A 15,690-nucleotide genomic window follows, 5' to 3' on the forward strand; every position below is an offset into this window, starting at 1 on the left:
AAAGGCTGTTTCTTGGAAAGAGATATCACGCTATGAAAGGTGGAGGGCCAATGAAAGAGAGAAAAACACCCAGTGAGACTAATTGACACAGTGACTGCAGCAACGGGCTCTAGTGTGTCAGAGATGGTGAGGACAGCACAGGAACAGGGCAGGGCTCAGATCTGCTGTTCAGAGGGTCACTGTGAATCATACTCAGTTTGACAGCACATAAAAACAGCAACAAGAAGATGCTTCGTAGGATTTTGTTTACATTGATTACGATTTTTGCATCATATTTTTTTGGAAGTTATAAATCAGACAATTACTTTGATCTCTTTATTTCTTCATATACGTGTATATTATATAACATATGCGTTACTGTGTATATAATCCATACATTATTATGTAAACTTTCTTGATTTACATTGTTGTTATGTGCCGTCGAGTAGTTTGAGACTCATAGTGACCCTATGTACAACATCCCTAAACTCTGTCCTGTCCTTGTGCCAATCGCACTGTCTCTGACACACCCATCCCGATTACCCGTCACTGAATCAATCCACCTCATAGAGGGCCTTCCCCTCCTGTGGCTGCCCTCCCCCCTCCCAAGCATGATGTCCCTCTCCAAGGACCTGCCCCTCCTTACAAAATGTCCAAAGTATGTCAGACGAAACCTCAGGATCCTTGCCTCCAAGGAGCAACCCAGTTTAACCCTCTCCAGGATGAGTCTGTTTGTTTTCTTAGCAGTCCATGGTACATTCAATACTCTTCTCCAATACAAAAAGAGAGGAGGAAAGTCATTGGGATTTGAGGAATTACTGATAATGGGATTGGTTACTTATGTCAATGAGCAGTTTAGAGCACGCATTGAAATCTGCTTAGGAGCATGGCAATCACTAGTTAGATGGGTAGATATCTGCATGGATTAACAGAATATGTGAACAAACAAAGCAATGGGTGGCTGAATAAGGGAATCAGGCAGACAGACTGGCAGATGCTGATTGGCACGAATAACAGCCTACTCTGGCAACAGCATCTGCTGCAGAGTTGACTGTGGGTCCTTATCATCTGCTGGCACGCCAAGTGTCCTATCTCCACACTCGCCAGGCCCTAGATATGTTTGCAAAAATCCTTGAGGGTGGGTTGGGAGAGCCCAATCCTCTCTCAGGAGGTCTCTACATAGATACAAGCCTCTTCTCCAAACCCTGTGGCTGTCACAAACGGCGAAGAGATGGACCAGTCTGTGGACAGACCACAGTGGGAGAGGAAGCCAACAGGCCCAAAAGACAGGAAGCAGAGAGCAGGGAGCCAGAACAATGATACATTTGACAGAAGCTTTGTCAGCGGGTTCTGAGTTTCCTTTCAGCAATCCCGCGGCACATCCTTCATAACTCTCCTTTCAGAGATTGGAGTGCAGACGGGGTATTGCAAGCTGTTGGGATGTTATTATTATTGTTGGTCTCCTGGGTGTGATTGTGATGGTGGGGAACTACAGAGAAGCCAAGGTCTTTGTGTTTTCTGTTTGCAGGAGGATGATGTTATAGCTGGGATTTACTTTGACAAATGCCAGCCAGGAAAAGAAGATAAAGGAAGTGAGGGATTCGGATGAAACCAGCTTGGCAACATGATTCTAGTTGTTAGGGCTGTGGGCTGAGTGCATAGGGGGTTGGTTTTCATAGTCAAAAGTTCATCTTTCCTTTTATTTTTCAGAAGGAGGGAAAGGACACACAAGCACACACATAGATGCACTTGGAGCCATTTCCTGGCTTTAGGGATTCGTTCTGTTTGGCAGATGAACGTTATTTCGTTAAATGGTCTATGGTATTTAAAGAGCAATTTGGTTCCACTTAATTGCTACCTTAAGTGAACAGCTTCCTGAGTCTAGAGAGATGATCGTTAAGGCTGAGTAGAGGAAGAGATGGTATGAGCTTCAAGCAGCATTGAGTGGTGGCAAGTGGGACCAAGAACTTGCCGATGGGAACAGCCCACCCCCCAAGGAGGCCAAACTGCCAAGGGGAGGGCAAATCTGCAGACAATAGCCCCGGATAACAGTGGCAAGCACCCCTTGTCTCAAAACTCACCACTGTCTAATTGACAAGAATTATTTCTCAACTTGTTCCAAAGTAGTTTGGTGATGAAGAGAAATGTTTAAAACATGAAACCCCATATCCAGAATTTATGAAATACTTGAGCACCACAACAAGATAAAGGTAAAGAATCCAATAGAAAAATGGGCACAGGATATGAACAGGCACTTCACCGAAGACGACATTCAGATGGCTAACAAGCACATGAAGAAATGCTCAAAATCCCTAGCCCTAAGAGAGATGCAAATTAAAACAACTATGAGATATCATTTCACCCCAGTCAAAATAGCAAAATTTGACAGAACAGCAAGCAACAAATGCTGGCGAGGTTGTGGAGAAACTGGAACCCTGATTCACTGTTGGTGGGAGTGTAAAATGGTGCAACCCCTGTGGAAAGCAGTATGGCGCTTTCTCAAAAAGTTGCAAATAGAGATACCATTTGACCCAGCAATTCCACTACTGGGAATATACCCTGAAGAGACCATAGCTGACATCCAAGCAGATATATGCACACCCATGTTTATTGCAGCTTTGTTCACAATAGCAAGGCGTTGGAAACAACCTAAGTGCCCATCAACAAATGAATGGCTAGAGAAGCTGTGGTATATTCGCACAATGGAATACTATGCTGCATTAAAAAACAAGGAACTCATGCAATGTTATTCAAAATGGTTGACTCTGGAGAACATTATGCTGAGTGAAGTATCCCAGTCACAAAAGGACAAATATTACATGATGCCACTGTTGTAGAATGGGACTGTCCTTGGGGTTGGGGAGAGACTGAGTAAGATGGGTTCAATAATGTATACTGCACTGAAACAGAGGAGGGAGAAAACTGTTTAAAAGAGATATATGACTAGGTATTTCTGTCATCACAGGAGTCTAGAGCGAGGGCAACATGGTGGAGGGGACCTGGGGGAGGGTTTGTAAAACAATGAAAGAATCTTTTCTTTTACTTTTCCATAATTTTTGGACTCATGTACTTATAACTTGTTAGTCAAATTTGTGTCTTCTAGGTTGCAACACCCCCATGATACATCTTCAAGGATATGAACATGTACGGCCAAGCACAATCAATAAGAGTGCATCTAAATTCCAAAATCAATCTCCATAGTAGTCTATGTGTTTCCTACTGCCAAAGGGGCCCTTTAGAGTAGTGAGAGAAGATCTTCACCCTGAAACCCACAGCGTCCCTTTTCAGCAGGAAGTAGCTAAGAGAATACGCCATCCCCTTGTCCTTATGACTCAGGGTGAAGTCTCTCTCAGGGAGGAGTGATAGGGAATGGCAAAGGACACACTGACAAAGAAGATTAATCAGAACTGGCTTTGACAAGCACTGTGGCATTTGGACAAGAACAAACTGGGAGGAGGGTAGAGAGAATAGTGCAACAATGAATGAATGGAAACCCAAAATCTCTGTAAATGTTTATGAAAATTAATAAAATATAATTGTAGGGAAAAAAACAAAACATGAAACCCCAGCCTTTCACATTACCTTCAGTACTCATTTACTGTGTGTTTAGTCAGTATGTACTCTGCACTGCAAAAGATAGGCCTGAAGATCTGTCTCCCTAAAATTATAGCAGGGGACACACCTTGTTCCAGTCTGCAGCATATGGGTCACCATGGGGCTGAATTATACATCTCTCTTTCTGTGAGTGTGTGTGCATAGAGGGAACTTTGGTGGCTTAGGGTTAAGGAGTTTCACTGCATATTCAAAGTCACATGATTTGAATCCACCAGCTGCTCCATGGGCAAAAGATGGGCAGTCTCCTCCAATGCAATGAAACTGCCTTTGAAAACCCACTGGAGGGTCAGCTATGAGTCGGCTCCAACTTGATGTACACAATAACTATATATATGTGTGTAAATATCTATCTACACATACACAATAACATATATAATAATACAATAACATATATAATAATAACAAAATACATAATAAATATAATAACAATAACATATATATGTTGTTGTTAGGTGCCATCTAGTCATAGATGACTCATAGCGACCCTATGAACGAAAGACCTGAACACTGTTCATAGAGTTTCTGGAGGCAAGCCATTTCAGAAGTGGATGTCATTCCTGCTTCCAAGATTGTTTTAATTGGGGAGCTTCACTATTCACTGTCCATACAATTGCCAACAAGAAAGTTGGTTTTATTTAATTGCTACCTTAAATCAATATTTCCTGAGCATATATAAAAATCACTATCATCTATATATAGATCAGGGAGCTCTGGTAGCCTACTGGGTAAGGAATTGCACTGCCAACTCAAAGGCAGGTGATTAAAATCCACCAGCTACTCCTCAGGAGAAAATGGACAATTTCCTCCCATGTGATTTACAGCCTCTGAAAATCTGCTGGAAAGTCAGCTATGAGTTGATTCCAACTTGAGAGAGTGAGAGTTTCTGTTAAGTGTGATAGAAAAATTTTGAAAGTGAGAGTTTGCACAGTAGGATGAACATAATGAAAATGTCATTAAATTAAACGTATAAAAATATTGAAAAGGCAAAGGTTTTGTTATATACACATCTATCTATTATCTATGTATCCATCCATCCACGCAGTCACTCGTCTATCTATCTATCTATCATCTCTCTCTCTCTCTCTCTCTCTCTCTCTCTTCTATCTATCATTTATCTTTCTATTGTTAAAGAAGCCTGGTGATGTAGTTAAAGCCCTTGACTGCTAACTGAAAAGGCAACAGTTCCACCCTACCCAATGACAGTGCAGGAGAAAGATTGTTAAATCTGCCTCTGTAACGATTACCAGAGCCAAACCAGACTCAATGCTACTAGTTGATTCTGACTCGATAACTCTTTAGGGAAGAGGAGTACTTCCTGGTAGGACTTCCTTTTCTCTGCTGAGTGGCTTGGGAGGTCAAACTGCCCAACATTTTGGTTATTAAAAAAACACTTAAGCTTTGTTGCATCACTAGGGCTTTCATCCATAAAGACTAAAGGCAAGAAAATACCACGAGGCAATTCTACTCTGTCACTTGGGGTCCCTGTAAGCCTGAATCTACTCACTCACACCCAACATGAACAAGAACAAGGTGTGTGTGGTTGCTAGTTATCATCAAATTAATTCTGACCGTTGACAACCTATGTGTGCCAACTGGAACAGTTCCACTGAGTTTTCAAGGCAGATCTTGACAATCAGAAGCCCATCTCCAAGCCTGTCTGCATGACTTTGCTCTGAATGACTTAGAACCATCAGCCTTTTGGATTGTTAAGATGACTTAAAGTTAATAGTTGTGCTACCAAGGGATCTTTCATATATATGTATGAAATTTTTATGATGGAGGGAAAAAAACATTACATCGGTATCTTAAAATGCCAACTTACTCTTCCACTTATTAGCTGGTGCCTTTAACAGCCTGCTCTGTAGCTGGGGCACTGTGCTAAGGAACATGGAGACTCCTTCCAAAGTGCTTGGGAAAGTAATGTCATCAATGCATGTAAAGCATGCAGAACAATCTCAAGGAAGTAGTAACCATGCAATAAAGATTAATTGCAGTTCTTCTTATTCTCCTCCGTACTTACAGAGCTGAGTACACAGCCGGCACAATGTAATCAGTTCAATTAAGAGTTGTTCACTCTAACTTGCTGTCATAATCAGGATGATCGTAGTAATTGAGTCCTTAGAGCACCCTGTTCTCAACAAAGCAATTTATGTACCCGTGGGGTTCTTAGAATGTGCAATTTTAAACCCCAGGATTTCATCATACATGTTGTTGTTGTTGTTGTTAGGTGCCATCGATTTGCTTCTGAGAACATAACACTACCTGGTCCTGAACCATCTTCACAATCACTGTCATGTGTGATCTTCTTGGCCCAGTAACTATATCAATCCATTTTGTTGAGGACCTTTCTCTTTTTCACTGATTCTCAGTGTTACTAAGCACGATGTCTTTCTTCAAGAACCAGCCCCTTCTGATAACAAGTCCATAAAGTCCAACAAGATATGAAGCAAGCTTAGACACCAGCAAATCTTAGAATTTGAATTGGGTTTAGAAGAAGCCATGGCACTAAAGACGTTATTGCCAATGCCAGATGGATCTTGGCTGAAAGCAAAGAGTACTAGAGGAATGTCTATCTTTGTGCTTAATCTTGAGAAGAAGAATTCCAGAACACCTGATTATGTTCGTGCAAAACCTATCCTGGGACCAGAAAGCAGTCCTCAGAACAGAGCAAGGAAACACTGCATGGTTCAAAATCAGGAAAGGAGTGTGTCAAGGATGCATCCTGTCTCCAAAACTTTTCAATCTATATGCAGAACAGATCATTCAAGAGGCTGGGCTTCATGGGGAGGAATGTAACATTGGAACTGGAAGAAGACTTGTCAACCATCTACATTATGCAGATGACCTGCTTGCTAAAACTGAGGAGGACCCAAAGTGCTTGAGGCAGAAGGTCAAGAACTCTAATCCTCAATATGGATCAACATCAAGAAGACCAAGATTCTCACCACTGGGTCAATTGGTAGCACCATGATAGATGGAGAAGAGATCGAGGTTGTTAACAATTTCAGCTTGCTTAGGTTCACAATCAACACTCTTGGCACCAATCATCAGGAAATCAAAAGATGGATTGCACTGGGGAAGTCTGTTATCACGGACCTCTCCAAAGTGCCAAAGAACAATGATATCAGGCTAGAAACTAAGGTGTAGTTGATCCAAGCCATGGTCTTCACAATTCCTTGCTATTCATCAGAGAGCTGGACTAAAGATGACAGAAGAAGAATCGATGCCTTTGACTTGTGGTGCTGGAAAAATGTATCGAACATACATACCGTGGACTGCCAAGAGAGCAAATAGGTCTATATAGAAGTGGGTGATACCAAGTTGCTCCTTGAAGACATCGATTTTGAATCTCCAGCTCACGTACTTATGGCATGTTAGAGAAGGACATCATGCTTGGAAGGGTGAAAGGACAGTGCAAGAGAAGAAGACCCCAGATGAGATGGGCTGATGCGGTAACTGGAATAATGTGAGTAGTGTGTGCTGGAGTCAATGAGAATGCCTTAAGGTAGGGCAGCATTCAGAGCTATTATACATAAGGTCGCTATGAGTAGCAGGTGACCTGATGGCACACAACAACAAACAACATAGGGTGTCTGTGCTCTGATAGCTCACTGGTAAAATTTAACCCATCAGCTGCTCCTAGGGAAAAGGATAGGCAATGTCCTCTTGTGTGATATGCCACCTCTGAAAACTCACTGGAGGATCCAACTCGATGGTATACAACCACAACAACATATCTATTCTGTGAATTAGAATCATCTGCTTTTGGATGGGTAATGCAACTCCTTAACCTTCCCCCACCCCACCACCCAGACACCAGAGGAGAGATAGGTACACAGATAGATGATAGAGATAGATAGATAGATAGATAGATAGATAGATAGATAGATAGATAGATAGATATAGTATGTGTATATGTGTATATGTGTATGTGTGTATATGTGTGTGTATATGTATATATGTGTATATGTATATATGTGTGTATATGTATGCATATATACGTATATACGCGTGTAGACACACACACACACACACATACATATATATAAAATAGGCCACTAACTGATTCATAGCTGATCATCCAGCAGGTTTTCAGAGCCTGTAAATAACATGGGAAGAGACTGGTCATCTTTCTCTCATGGAGCAGCTGCTAGTTTTGAACTGACAGCTCGATTCCTTACTCCTAAGCCATGAGAATTCCCTCATATATGTAGGAGAGAGATTTCTCTAAAAGCAATGACTCATGCCTTTGTTGAGACTAACAAGTAGCTGCAGAAGCTGACAAACCCCAAAATGGGCAGTTAAGGCAAGCCACTGGTCCAAGGAACCAAAGAACTGAGGAACCACATGCAAGATGAAGATCTAGCAAAGAGTGAGCTGACTCCACCAGACTTTCTTATATGCTTAACACAAGCCACACCCCTGACTCCTCAGTCTGCTAGTGTGAAAGCCCATCAAGAGAATGAGTGCTTCTCAGGTATGCTCTGCTGGAGAAGGAGGGGCAATCTCCTCCTGTACCAGTCAGATCTGATTTGACGGCACACACACAAAAATAATAAAACAAAATTATTTTTTAAAAAAAGAGAGAGAATGAGCACATCTCAACCATCTGGACTGAGGCAGCCAAGTGAAAGCATAACCTTTCCCATCACATTCAGCTTTCATATGCATATGAATACCCTGCTGTAGACAACATGCAAAGTGACTTTGCTTTTTAACACTTTAAAGAAGTATATTCTTTCTCTTTTTCAATGCTATTATTTGTTTAGGTTAAAAGACAAAGAGAGGAAAAACGCAGGCTGCAGCAGATCAGCGGCCATGGCGGCCTCCGCGGCTACTTAAGAGTTTTCTTCAGGGCAAATGATGTGAGGGTCGGTACATTAGTAGGGGAAGATAAATATGGAAACAAATACTATGAAGACAACAAGCAGTTTTTTGGTCGTCACCGATGGGTTATGTATACTACCGAAATGAATGGCAAAAACACATTCTGGGATGTGGATGGAAGCATGGTGATCCGCCAACTACAAAGCCACCTATTGCTCGTAAGTTCATTTGGACGAACCATAGGTTCAACGAGTCCGGCACCCCAGAACAATATGTACCTTATTCCACCACCAGAAAGAAGATTCACGAGTGGGTCCCACCTTCAACACCTTACAAGTAAAGGCAATGAAAAATTTAAATATGTAAAAATAAAAGCAACTTTTCTTGTAATTGCACCTTGATTCTTGGTATTAACCTGATTAAATTTGTTTGACTAAAAAAAAAAAGAGAGTGTACAATGCAATAAAATAAAGGTTAATCCTCTTCTTATCTTATCATGCATTTACTGTTTTTCTATAACAATATGACCAAGCTCAGTTTGTTTGGGGTTTTTTAATTTTTAACTTTTTATTGTGACATGGGTGAAAATGTAGAGAACAAATCAGTTTTCCATTCCACAATTTGTACAAATGTTGGTTCTTGACATTTATCCCCATCCCCATGACGTGACGGTGCTTTTTTCATACCCTGCCTGCGTTTACCATGTCAGTTTATCCTCTTTCATGGCTCTTCCTGCTCTCTGAGCTTTATCCCTAGGTCTGTTTTGCCTTTTAGTCTTGTCTGGTTGATTGTTATAGGGATTGTGTACATATCCCTGATGTTATTATTCATCTTATAGGTCTATCTATTGTGTGGCTGAAAGATGAACTACGGCTAAGGGGAGGTAGTTTTAAAGACTTCTATTTTGTTTTCTCTGTTCTAAGAGACATTTCTCTTCCCATCAGAGATGCACTGTGGGGGTTCTGCCAGTTGTGGAGAAGGCCTATTCCAATTAGACGCCCAGGAACTGTGACACTCACTAACAGGACAGGCTCCAAGACTCACTAGGAGATGGACCTGAACTACAACTCCATTAATAACCTGAACTTAGTGAGTCCAAACAATTAAACTGAGACAGATGGAATTTTATGTTCTTTGTACCATTATCCCACATCCTTCAAAATCATTCCCAGACATAGTCTCCTGATTTCTGTTTGTACATATTGGGAAAATCTAGCACTTCTTTTGGAGTGAATCATCCCTCTTCTTGGACCATGGTTTATGCTTCACCTTTTGAGATCTACCAGGATTTCACTCTAGTTATAAGTCTTCAACCAGACGTTTTGATACAGTGACTATAACAATGGGCTCAAGTGTATCAAAGATAATGAGGACGGCACGAGGTAGAATGGGGTCCAAAATCTTTGTTCATAGATAACTCAAAGGCATCTAATAACAACAACCTAGGTATACGAGCTTAAATATGCATGGTGGGAATGATTCTGGGGAATATAAGTAAGATTTGTAAGGCATTTGCTTGCCTCAGGTAATCCCACAATGGAGAAAAGCCAGATATTGACCTTCAATAAGTACAGTTGGGTTAATTTCATTAGATTCATGTAATGGATGTTCATTTCATTAGATGGAACTCATTCTGTTGACAGGACTAGTTCGACAAAATTTAGAGTCTCAGTGTTCCCCATCTCCTAATTATTTGTCAATATGCCCCTCTTCCAGGTTTTAGGATCTTACTTCTTCCAAGTCAATAAATACCTTTATGTCCACTTCAGAAACCATTCAAGGTTGGTACTTCAATTGTCACTGTAACTCAGCGATTCTTAACGGAAGATTTTGGATTTGATTTTCAGCAATATCTGTTATTAGACATCTCAGTCTTCAAGGCACAAGTGTAAACTTTGAGATCTTTCGTGCTGGAACTACAGCTCAAAAACTCTGAGCTCATCTCTTTCACCACTTTGTGAACACTTCCTAAACTCATGCCGAGAAAATGGTATAAAAATATTAAACATGATTACCCAGAGCCTCACTTCTCATTAACCCTTGATCTGTTGTTGTGGTATACTGTCGAGTCAGAACTGACCCATAGCTGACCCTCCCACAGGTCTTCAGAAGCAGTAAATCATACAGGAGGAGACTGCTCACCCTTCTCCATGGAGCAGCTGGTGCCTTCAGGATTGTGGGGCAGCTTCATTTCTTGCCACTAGGGCTCCACCCAATCATTGATCTATTGGTGGTGATATTTTGGATATCAGCCACCTTACATCGTGGATTATCAGAACCCTCTTTACAATAGAGGCAGAGACACTATCACCTCTAAGAGTTGTCAGACTTGAGAACCAATTTAGAAATTTCATCTTTCCAAGTTTTTCACTCCAAATGTCCATTTTCTTGGGCTGGGTTCTCTGGAGGAGGAGGAGGAGGAAGAGGAGGAGGAGAAAGGAGGAGGTGAAGGAGGAAGAGGAAGAAGGAGAAGGAGGAAGAGGAAGAAGGAGAAGGAGAATAAGGAGGAGGAGAAGGAGAAGGAAAAGGAGGAGGAGGAGGAGAAGAAGGAAGAAGAAGAAGAAAGATGAAGGAGGAGAAGGAGAAAGAGAGAGAGAGAATGAATATGAATATATCTCTCAAGGAAATGACTCATACAAGCTTCAGGCTTTCTAGGATGACACATCCAAGAACAGCAAGTGTCATGGCACGTTAAGTCTAATGACACAGAGGCCAGATGAAGAAAAGGCAGAGTCAAGTTCTAGATCAAGTAAAAGGCAGGAAAGTCTTGCCAGACATTCATGTATATTCTGTGCAGGCCCTATCACTAAGAAAATTCCCTTTCAACTGATTTGACTACTCATAGCAGAACTCATCGAGGAAATTATTCCTTTCAGCAAAGGAATGATTGCCTTGTATCAGATTTCACTAAAGCAAAGACCTACAATCTCATCTGTTAAACCAGAGATTCAGCAGCAGTAAGTTTAACCCTTGTTAGAGGTCACCCAACCTTGACCATCACAGAGGGCATGCTCACCTGAAGCTGTGCTGGACAACACCACTGAGTGTAATCGGAGATGAACATTGAACTTTCTGCATTCTGTACGGGAAGAAAACTTCATTTAATGAGTGAGTTGGTAGTTCCGAGAATTCTGCTCACCGAACACTGAATTATCCAGGAAAAGTATCCATGGATATTTGGGGAGATAGTGCCCCTGAAAGTAGAAGCAAAATTGCAGAGATACAGTTCTGATCTTCCCTTCAAAGAGGAGATCTCTTCTCTAAACCTTCCACTGATTTAGCCATTTAATCCTGAGTAAAGAACAAAACTTAGAGAATGCTTCAGAAGGAGTGCACCTTGCTATCTGCTCCCATTTTTCTGGTCTTTTCCTTTAAAAAGGATGGAATTTTGCCCTTCTGCACCTCCTATCTCTATGTACCACACGTGGATAAAGAAATCGCTAGCCTGTTATGTATTGTGCCAGTTCATTCATTGAATGAATGGTGGGGTCAAGAGTCAAAACAGTCACCAAAAGGGCATCCCTTTAGAGAGGCCAACCTACCAGGCACCTCCAAGCCCTCCCTCAGTCTGACTGTACTAGGAAGACAGACCCTTTACTCTCTTTCAGGCACTATTATCATGAAACACAGGCTTCTCTCTCCTCCCTCCTGGTTTCCCATTTGCTCTTGCTCACTATATAAACTCTTCTGACAGAATCATTTGGGAAAGTACAGTTGATTGAGGGGATCCAGATACTCAGAACCTTAGCCATGCAGTGTACTGTCTCCCAAACAATAACCTGTGAATCTTATTCTTATTTTGTAGATAGTAAAAAGGAGGCCCAGAGAGCTTACAGAACTTGAATCTAGAGAATATGTGACTGAACCATAGCAAGTCTTCAGGTTCAAAATCCTCTTGTTATTATTGTAGAATGAGTATACGATTCAAGGGAGGTAGGGGAGGGTGGAAGCAGTGGGATGAGGATGTGCAGGGGGAGGGGGAGATTAATATGGGGTGATACAATTTGATGGGTGAGGGGGTGAGGGAAATTAGAAGAATCTGTTCTCAAATCAAAATATTTGAATTTTATAAATAAACTAGTCTTTTAAAAAGAAAAAGTAATATAAAATAAGACTGAAAAAAATGCTCATGCCATTTACTCTCTGCCTTCAATAATCTAATCACTTCCCTTTAAATATACACCTATATCTGTCTAGATAAGTGTATATGTGTGTGTATATATAATATATATATATGTTGTATGTGTTTACATGCATTACATGTCTATATGCATTGTGTGTATAAATGTAGTATGTGTGTGTGTGTGTATGTGTACATACACAAGGTACTATCTGTATATCTTACTAGGTAGAAAGGTGATAGTCCTTCAAATATATATCTATATGTATACATTATTGTTGTTGTGTATCTTTGAGTTGGAACCAACCCATAGCTGACCCTCCAGCAGGTTCTCACAGGCAGCTAATTTATCCCATGCAGCAGTTAGTGGCCTTGAACTGCTTACCTTCAGGATTGCAGCACAGCTTCTTGCCAGTATAGATACGTAAATATTTTATATGTACATATCTTTCTGCCTATCTATTTATGAATCTGTATATCAGTCTATATCTAACTCGGTAGACAGGTGATAGTCCCAGTGTCGTTGGTGCAAATGACTAAAGGTTGGTTGTTCAAGCCCATCCAGCAATGAGGAGAAGAAAGTCCCGGCAGCTTGCTTCTGTAAAGACTACAGCCAAGAGAGTTCTAGAACAGCCAAGTGCAGTTCGACTCTGACACATGAGGTCTCCACAAGTCATGTAACAACAAGTGTCAGGAGCATACCTTCAGCAGCACACATACATGTATATTCAAAATATCAAACACATGATAAAGTAAATATATCTGTTTATGTGCATGCTGGTGTTGTTGACATGTCCTCCTAGCTGACCCTCTAGAGGGTTTTCAGAGGCTGTAAATCACAACAGAGGAGATTTCTCCTCTTTCTCCCACAGAGCAGCTAGTGGATTCAAAGCATCTGTCTTTGGATTGACAATGCAGCTCCTTCCCACTAAGCCAGCAAAGCTCCGTGTGTGTGTGTGTGTGTGTGTGTGTGTGTGTGTGTGTGTCTGCTGCACTGCAATCCTGAAGGTGCACAGTTTGAGGCCACCAGCTGCTCCTCAGAGAAGGATGCACAATTTCTTCCCATCTGATTAACTGCCTCTAAAAACCCACCAGAGGGTCTCTATGGGTCAGTTCCGACTCTGCAGTACACAACCACCACACATGTATGTATATATGTATAATAGAGCAAAAAACATAACAATATAAAATAACATAATTGTCTATCCAATGTCTAGATGCTTGGAGGAAGAGAAGGTCAGAGTACTGAATATTCCACGGACTGCCCAAAGAACAAACATATATAAGCCTTGGAAAAGAGCAGTCAGAGAGTTCCTTAGAGGAAAGGTGGTGAAGCTTCGTCTCTCATACTTTGGACATGTAGCCAGGTGAGGCTATTCCTTGGAAAGGGACGTTGTGCTTGGAAAGATGTAGGGTCTGCAAAGGAGAGGAAGACCCCCAAGGAGACGGATTGAAACGGTGACTTCAGCAATAGGCTCGAGTGTGTCGGAGACGATGAGGATGGCACAGGAGAGGACAGGATTCAGGTCGGCTGTTCATAGGGTTGCTCTTCGTCATCCTCGACGACACCTTACAACAACTACCACTTTGCCTCACTGAGCACAGAGCACTTTTCTCTACTTTCTAACCTGCAATCACCTCCCTGAGGACACCAGCTAGTTTGGCTTCCTCTCTCGTTCCCCTGTCCTGACAGGTGGATCCTGAGGTCTGTTCTCAGCAGAGCAGAATGTCATCCCCAGTGCAAGCCAGAGCCTTTAGGAGGGTGGGTCCTTAGAGCTCGGGACTCTGCTGGCAACTCCAATCAGGCAGACATGCCAGAGATGCCTGCAGCCCCCAAGCGTGTGGACGGACAGTGGAGCAGAGCAAGGACCTGGTTCGATACAGAGAATAGTAGTAGCAGTGTTTGGACAAACTGGGCACCTGGCACGCTCTCAGGCTGGGATTGGGAGGCGGCAGGTGCTGAGTGAGGTGGTGAATAATGGGCGCAATAATGTCAACTGGGCGGCCAGATGCGCTAGGTCAGATTTTTCTCAATTAGTGAATGAAGACTTGTAACATTGGGGGTGGCACAAGAACCTGGGTGCTGATGAGAGAGCGAGCGAACGAGCAGAACTGCTGTCCTATTAACCCCTGGAGGACTTCCTAACCCCGTGGGCACGGCTGCAGGCGTTTAGGGGGTGCCCACACTGGAGGCAGCAGCTAGAGAAGGGAAGGAACATCTCTTTAGAGTCAGAACCTGGGTGCAATTCCCAGTTTTGTTTATACATAAGCTACAGCCCAGGCAGACATCCCGTCTCCCCAGAGCAGAATCTTTGCATATATCCTGCAATCAGCAGCTGCCTCCTCTCATCGATTCTCTTTGAGCTGTCTAGTTACTGTGCTTGTTATTACCTACGAGTCAAGTTCATCTGCTGGTGACCCAAATGTACAGAGTAGAACTATCCTCCATAAAACACAAATCTAATGTGTCCTCCCTCCGCTGCCTTCTCGCCCCACTCCCACTCTCCACCTCTGCTTAAAAACCAAGCATCTTCTTTTAAAATTATTATTATTATTTTACTATGTACTGGTTTACTTACAAGCCAGCATACATTGCTTTTCACACCAGATCGTTCCCATTTCCTTCACACCCCTCCACCCATCAGACCTTATGATTAAGCCTCCCTATCCTGACCCCTCTGCTTCCAACTTCCCCATCCCCCTTGGATCCTTATTCTATAATAACGGTCTTATACAGTATTTGTCCTTATGAGACTGAGTTAACTCACTTAGTATAATGCTCTCCAGTCCCTCCCAAGTTAGGCAGTGACTTACAAAATCATTGCTCCTGTGTGCTGCGTAGTATTCCATCATGTGAAATGTACCATTAAAAAAAAAAACCCAAGCCAATCATCTTTACTGGTTTATAGGATGAACCCCATATTATCTAACTGCTGGAAAGCCCTGCACATCTGGCCCCTACCCATCCTTCACCCTCAGCTCACACCACCCTCCCTGCCCCCAGTCTGTGGTCCTGTTGGCTCTAGATACGCTGATTTCCATCCCCACCTTCACACCCATCACACCTTCTGTTCCCTCTGCCCATGATACTTTCCTCTCCCCTCGCCTTCTCTGGCCGCTCTGCTCTTCTCTCTTAAATATCTCCCTTT

General features: G+C 42.3%; 1 pseudogene; it reads left to right on the plus strand.

The window, feature by feature from the left end:
- Window positions 1–5,109: 5,109 nt before the first annotated feature.
- Window positions 5,110–8,761, plus strand: LOC102864487 (annotated as a pseudogene).
- The last annotated feature ends 6,929 nt before the right edge of the window (window positions 8,762–15,690 follow it).

This window comes from Elephantulus edwardii, unplaced genomic scaffold (genome assembly GCF_000299155.1).
Source record: "Elephantulus edwardii isolate Elephantulus edwardi_28Jun2011 unplaced genomic scaffold, EleEdw1.0 scaffold00117, whole genome shotgun sequence".
Taxonomy (NCBI): Eukaryota; Metazoa; Chordata; class Mammalia; order Macroscelidea; family Macroscelididae; genus Elephantulus; species Elephantulus edwardii.